The 7,435-nt window shown below is 40.2% G+C and overlaps 1 protein-coding gene across 1 annotated transcript in view; it reads left to right on the top strand.

Moving 5' to 3' along the window:
• Positions 1-815, top strand: part of elk1 (ETS transcription factor ELK1) — a 16,051-nt gene extending 15,236 nt beyond the window's left edge. The window contains exon 11 of the mRNA XM_080030954.1: positions 1-815. This exon is cut by the window's left edge and continues 2,033 nt beyond it. The gene's annotated coding sequence lies outside the window, so the exon portion shown is untranslated.
• Positions 816-7,435: the final 6,620 nt, after the last annotated feature.

Raw genomic sequence — 7,435 nt, 5'->3', positions numbered from 1 at the left:
AAGAATTACATGTAGAGAAAATATGTTTAGTAAACTAACTGCAGGCTCTGTGAATGTAAACAAACCCCCCTCCTCTGAATCTACACAGTGACCCTTTAAACTACACAGTGACCCTTTAAATAACATTATTCAAATGATTGTTTCAAATATTGAAGAATGTTATTGGGACAGCCCGACTCCACTGATGAATCCCTTTTTCAGCTTTTCGTTCCACATGTACAGACAGGTTATCAGACAGACAGACAGACAGACAGACAGACAGACAGACAGACAGACAGACAGACAGACAGACAGACAGACAGACAGACAGACAGACAGACAGACAGACAGACAGACAGGAGGTTATTGTTGAATGTGTTTAAAGGCCAGGACACACCAGCCCGATAATCGCCGTCGTCAAAAAAAATGGAGTCGGCCGTTTCAGGAAGCTCCAGCTTCCCGTCGCTGCTAAAGAACACACCGAGACGACTGTTTATTTTCCGTACGCTCGCGGGACGTAATGTCTCCACAACAGCAGGCGGCGCTAATCTGTATTGTGGCCCGAAAAAATACGAAAGCCGGAAATGATTGGACATCTCTCTAGAGCATAAACATAGATAGAAATACGTATTTATATTTATGGACCATAAGAGCACATTTTTTAGCAGAGAGTGTCGAGCATGGTGTCGAGCAGTCAACAAGGGTTGATGCATGTGAGTACTCTCAAAACGAAACGAACAAACACATTAAAACGATGGCTAGCTGTTGTTAGCTGTTTGTGCTACCCGCCTCACTTCCGGGCTTCACTGATTCGCTAGCCCTCCACCAATCAAATTGCTCCAAATGAAAGACGGTCGGCCGCCGATTGAACATGTTCAGTCGGCGGCCGACAGGCTCAAAACAAGCCCGACGACCTCTACGTCGGCCGACGTCACGGCACACACCAAACAGATTCGTCTTTTTTTTTGACGACGGCGATTATCGGGCTGGTGTGTCCTGGCCTTAAGCCTTAAAGATTCTTGATGTTGTAAACCTGCCGTGATGTCGAGTCGCTTGTGTTAAACAATCAGGTCTGAAGAGTTTGAGCGATTTGAAAGAGACAGTTTATAAAAGCTTTGGAAAAATAAGATTCAAGAGAAACACCGATCATATTTTCAACCGGTTCTCGGGGTTATAGTCTAACAAGTAGACGTGCGTTTAGTTGTTCACACTTTTCATCTTGAAGGGATCATTCAGTCTTATTGAAGTGTGGTTGTTTTCAGTTCTTCTGCATAGTTAGTGTGTTACCTTATGGAGACCCCATACCTTATATGCTATTTAGTATGGTATAAAAAAGATTTAGGATTTCCCGATTCTTGTGGTCAGATTTAGTTTGCTTTAAAATACCCAGATGTCTACGAGATCCGGCCTAGATTGTTAGTGTTGAAAAGTGCATCCTATTGGTGCGATTCTGACCCACAATCCAGTGCACACCGGAAGTGACGTCACATCGACGAAGCCTCCATATGAAAACAAACGGGGATGAGACGGATATAAAAGCAAGAGGCAAGATCAAGGAGCCATGTTATGATGAAATAAAAGAGTAAAGTAGCCTATGTCCCAGTTGTAGCATACTGCATCCTAACTAGATTATTTTTATAGCAAAGAAGTTGTCCGAGAGCTTTCGACATGTTGTTGAGAAGACTATTTATTGACTCATTAAGTGTTTACTGTAAGACATACACACTCACTGTAAGACATACACACTCACTGTAAGACACACACACTCACTGTAAGACACACACACTCACTGTAAGACATACACACTCACTGTAAGACATACACACTCACTGTAAGACATACACACTCACTGTAAGACATACTCACTCACTGTAAGACATACACACTCACTGTAAGACATACACACTCACTGTAAGACATACACACTCACTGTAAGACATACACACTCACTGCAAGACATACACACTCACTGCAGGAGAACCACACTTCAATAACACTGAATGAATCCCTTTAATGTTGTTAAAATAAACAGAGGAAAACTAAACGTGTGGCAACGTCACAATCTGCAAAATCCCAACAGTTTTTCTGCTGTTTAAAGTCTCTACGAGGAACTTTTAAATATTTCTGAAACAGTCTCATTTCTCCTCTGATGATCATAAATTACATGTAACAGCAAACGAGACCATCAGTGTAAAGAATGCTATTTTTATATAGTTTTTCTTAATGCCTTTGTCATGGGTATACGCTCACCCAGGAACAACAGCTGGTGTGGTGAAAACACTACCGCTTCTGTCCAAAGGGGGGCGCTAGAATTAACACAAACTTAACGTTCCTCGTAGACACTTTAAAGTTTAAATTTGGTCTTGTTTGTGAATCTAAAGCGTTTGAATCATTTCCTGGTTCATCTGACAGACAGACAGACAGACAGGCAGACAGACAGACAGACAGACAGGCAGACAGGCAGACAGACAGACAGACAGACAGACAGACAGACAGGCAGACAGACAGACAGACAGACAGACAGACAGACAGACAGACAGACAGACAGACAGGCAGACAGACAGACAGACAGACAGACAGACAGACAGGCAGACAGACAGACAGACAGACAGACAGGCAGACAGACAGACAGACAGACAGACAGACAGGCAGACAGACAGACAGACAGACAGGCAGACAGACAGACAGACAGACAGGCAGACAGACAGACAGGCAGACAGACAGACAGGCAGACAGACAGACAGACAGACAGGCAGACAGACAGACAGGCAGACAGACAGGCAGACAGACAGACAGACAGACAGACAGTGAATCTAAAGACTGTTTTTGCTCATGTTGTTATTGATGTTGTTGCTATGCTGTGGTTGCCACGGAGCCCAAACCGACTGTTTTGCCGACCTGCTAAAAGCTGCTAATGCTAATGTGACGCTGGTGATGTGTTTCTATCTACGAGGCTGCAACACACACACTAATATACACACACACAGATATACACACACACACACACACACACACACTCTTCAGGAACTGAGTGAAGCTGATGTTTTGAAGTGATTTTTCACGCGCTGCAGAAAACCAAAAGTCCGTCTCACTGCAAAGTTCAATCTTAGAAGAAGTTTCATTTTCACCTTAAAGTTTTAAATATGTCCTAAGACATTATGAAGCCAAACGTTATTTAGGTTTAAAGTTGTTTATTGAGAACAGTTTTCACAATAAGCAACTGATCATTATTATATATAACTGATCATTATAACTGATCATTATTATATATAACTGATCATTATTCTATATAACTGATCATTATTATATATAACTGATCATTATAACTGATCATTATTCTATATAACTGATCATTATTCTATATAACTGATCATTATTCTATATAACTGATCATTATTCTATATAACTGATCATTATTATATATAACTGATCATTATTCTATATAACTGGGGTTATAGGGTTAGATGATTATTCTCCTCATACGTTGATTGTAAATAATTTTCTCGTTTCATAATTTGGTAAAAATACGATAAACGTTTCAATGGCAAAACTTTAAACACCTTCCAAGTCTTCATATTTATCAAACATGGAACCATCGATTAGAACTCAGATGAACTCATTCTTTAAACAATGTTCAATATGATTTCCAGAACATATAACATATATAACCATAACCCTAACATTTACCGAACATATGATTACAGAACGTCGAGCGCTTTAAGGAAATCAGTGAAGAGTTATTTAAGTCGAAAACCGTTTTACCGTGAATATGAAAACCTGCAGAAGTTTGAATCACTTCCTCTTAACTCAGTTCCTGAAGTCAGCGGCGGCCATTCTTCTGACTGTTCTCTCCTCAGCATGAATATATTTTTATACCAGAGAATATGTCTTTAACATGTTTATAACTGTTTATAACTGTTTATAACTGTCTTCAAGTCGCTCCGAGGAACTTTTAAATATTTCTGAAACAGTCTAATTTTTCCTCTGATGATCATAAATTACATGTAACAGCAAACCAGACCATCAGTGCAAAGAATGCTATTTTAAATAGTTTTTCTTAATGCCTTTGTCATGGGTATACGCTCACCCAGGAACAACAGCTGGCGTGGTAAAAACACTACTGCTTTTGTCCAGAGGGGGGCGCTAGAATTAACACACACTGAAAGTTCCTCGGAGCACCTTTAAAGAGCGGAAAGAAAAGCCTTAAAGGAGACGGGGAAAGATGTTTTTTAAAAATAATAATTCATCATCTTTCGGAGCATGAGAGTGAAATAAGCCATTTTGTATTTGAGTCTTGACTTTAAAATATTTCCGTCACCAGCAGAAAGTGAAGAATGTTTTTATATTGTATATAATGCATAGATAGTATAATAATTATATTACGTCAGTGGCAGTGTTGCATTCTGGGTAATGTCCAGAGTCACATTTTTAAAAATCAACGCAGTTTTTTGCTGCGAGAACGCTGTTAAAAAAAATATAGATATACAGCTCTGGAAACCATTCAGAGACCAGTCTGGATTGTTCTTCAATCTTCATCTCTACATTACTTCATGGAAATGCTCTTAATGACGATATTTTTGGGGGAATTTGGTAGAAATGTTGTCAGTAGTTTATAGAATAAAACCAAGATGTTCTTTTTACTCAAACATATGACTATAGATAGTGAAACAAGAGACACTGAATATTTGGTAAAAAAAATTCCGGAGCTGTTTGTGTCTTTGTCTTTTAACGGCAGGTGATGGATCTCCAGGGATGATGGAACAACTTTAAAAACATTATATGTTTAGACAAATTTAAGTGAATACATTTCCCCTTGATTTAGTTTTATTCTAATGATACATTAAAGTAGCTCAGAGGAACTTTAAAATATTTCTGAAACAGTCTCATTTTTCCTCTGATGATCCTAAATGAGAAACGAGACCATCAGTGCAAAGAATGCTATTTCTATATAGTTTTTCTTAATGCCTTTGTCATGGGTATATGCTCACCCAGGAACAACAGCTGGTGTGGTAAAAACACTACTGCTTTTGTCCAAAGGGCACGCTAGAATTAACACACTCTGAAAGTTCCTCTGAGACACTTTAAAGCGTTTTCACACCTGCAGTCTGTTTGGTCTGCAGCAAAGATATCCTAAAAAGTTTTTTCCATGAAAATCAATCGCAGCATTTACTAAAAATATCTAACGATCGAAAACAATCTGAGATACTAACCCTATCTAAAGGGTTGTCCAGATATAGAACCCTAACCCTATCTAAAGGGTTGTCCAGAACCCTAACCCTGTCTAAAGGGTTGTCCAGATATAGAACCCTAACCCTGTCTAAAGGGCTGTCCAGATATAGAACCCTAACCCTATCTAAAGGGTTGTCCAGATATAGAACCCTAACCCTGTCTAAAGGGTTGTCCAGATATAGAACCCTAACCCTATCTAAAGGGTTGTCCAGAACCCTAACCCTATCTAAAGGGTTGTCCAGATATAGAACCCTAACCCTATCTAAAGGGTTGTCCAGATATAGAACCCTAACCCTATCTAAAGGGTTGTCCAGATATAGAACCCTAACCCTATCTAAAGGGTTGCCCAGATATAGAACCCTAACCCTATCTAAAGGGTTGTCCAGATATAGATGCTGTAGAACTAGCAATTTATTCAAATCCATTATTTTTATATATAGAAAATATATATAAATAAAGATAATAAGATAAATATAGTAATTTTGTCAGACTTACAAAAGACTAAATATAAATGTTTATAAAAAAATATATAAGTAATTTGAAAAAAATGGCCGACAGGTGTTTCATGGACTTTCTTCTGAAACACCTGTTGTTACCTGGAGCCTACTGTTGCCTAGGATACAGGCCCATATGACATCATAGGTGTTTGACTATTTTTTGTTTTGTTTTGTACATACAATCTAAAATATAACTTGAACATATGGATCTATATATTCTGTACTTCCTGTGATGTTGTTATTCCTTGTGGCCAATCGCCAGCTGTCAGACCGGCTATGTCCCGCCTCTCCTCGGCTCTGATTCGTCGAGGGGTTTATTGATTTCAAAGGGGGCGTGGCCGAGTTGTACATGTTCCAACGGAGAAATTATTATTAAAATAAAAGATATTTTTTATGGAAATGAATGATGTGTTTTTATTTTGTAGTTGATGTGGCGACTCACATACACACACTCACACACACACACACACACACACATAGATACACACACTCACATACACACTCACACACACACACACACACACACATAGATACACATACACACACACACATAGATACACACACTCACACACACATAGACACACTCTCACACACACACACACACACATAGACACACACACACACACACATAGATACACATACACACACACACACATAGATACACACACTCACACACACATAGACACACTCTCACACACACACTCACACACACACACACACACACACAAACACACAAAAGTGATCAATATGTTTTTCCCATTAACCAGAGGATGACGAGTGTGTGTCATATGACACATCACAAAATGCTGCACTGTGATTGGGCGATCGACGTTTACAGGTCAACCCTAACGCTAACCCTCTAACGCTAACCCTAACCCTAACGCTAACCCTCTAACCCTAACCCTAACCCTAACCCCTAACCTATAAATGCTGGTGGCCTGTAGGACGGCCGCGCCTGAGCTCAGCACTAAGCTCTAACCCTAAGCACTGTCCCCGTCCTAATGCTGCGTCCACACCAACCCTAACCCTCTTACGGCAGCACTCTGAGAGAGGCAGTGGACCAGCTAAACAATGTTCCCGTCCTGAGGGATAAGGTGCAGGTGGTGGAGGGCTATATATTAGGACTGTCAAGCAATTAAAAACATAATCTAATTAATTACAGGCTCTGTGATTAATACATTTAAATTAATTGCATACTTATATGACACTTTTATGCCTGTTTATAATATGGACAGGTGTATAGCACATTTCAGAGAGGCCTTTTATTGAGGCCTAACACACACCTGTGCAGTATTCCTGCTGTCTGATCAGCATGTTGATCTGCCTCACCTGTGAGGTGGGATGGATTATCAAAGGAGAAGAGCTCACTAACACAGAGACAGACAGACAGACAGACAGACAGACAGACAGATAGAAAGACAGGCATACAGGCAGATAAACAGACAGACAGACAGACAGACAGGCAGATAGACAGACAGACAGACAGGCAGACAGACAGACAGATAGAAAGACAGGCATACAGGCAGATAAACAGACAGACAGACAGACAGACAGATGTGTGAACAGTATTTGAGAGATGGTTATTTTTTGTGTATAGAAAAAGTTTTAGATTATTTTAGGAAATACCCCCCCCCCCTCTACCTCCACCCCCCCCCCCCCCCCTCTCACTCTTCCCCCCCCCCCCCCACTCACACACACACACACACACAGTCCCGACGAGGCGAGCCCGT

Source organism: Ammodytes marinus (assembly GCF_949987685.1).
Source record: "Ammodytes marinus genome assembly, chromosome: 7".
Classification (NCBI taxonomy): Eukaryota; Metazoa; Chordata; class Actinopteri; order Uranoscopiformes; family Ammodytidae; genus Ammodytes; species Ammodytes marinus.
This window is presented reverse-complemented; position numbering and strand designations above follow the sequence as displayed.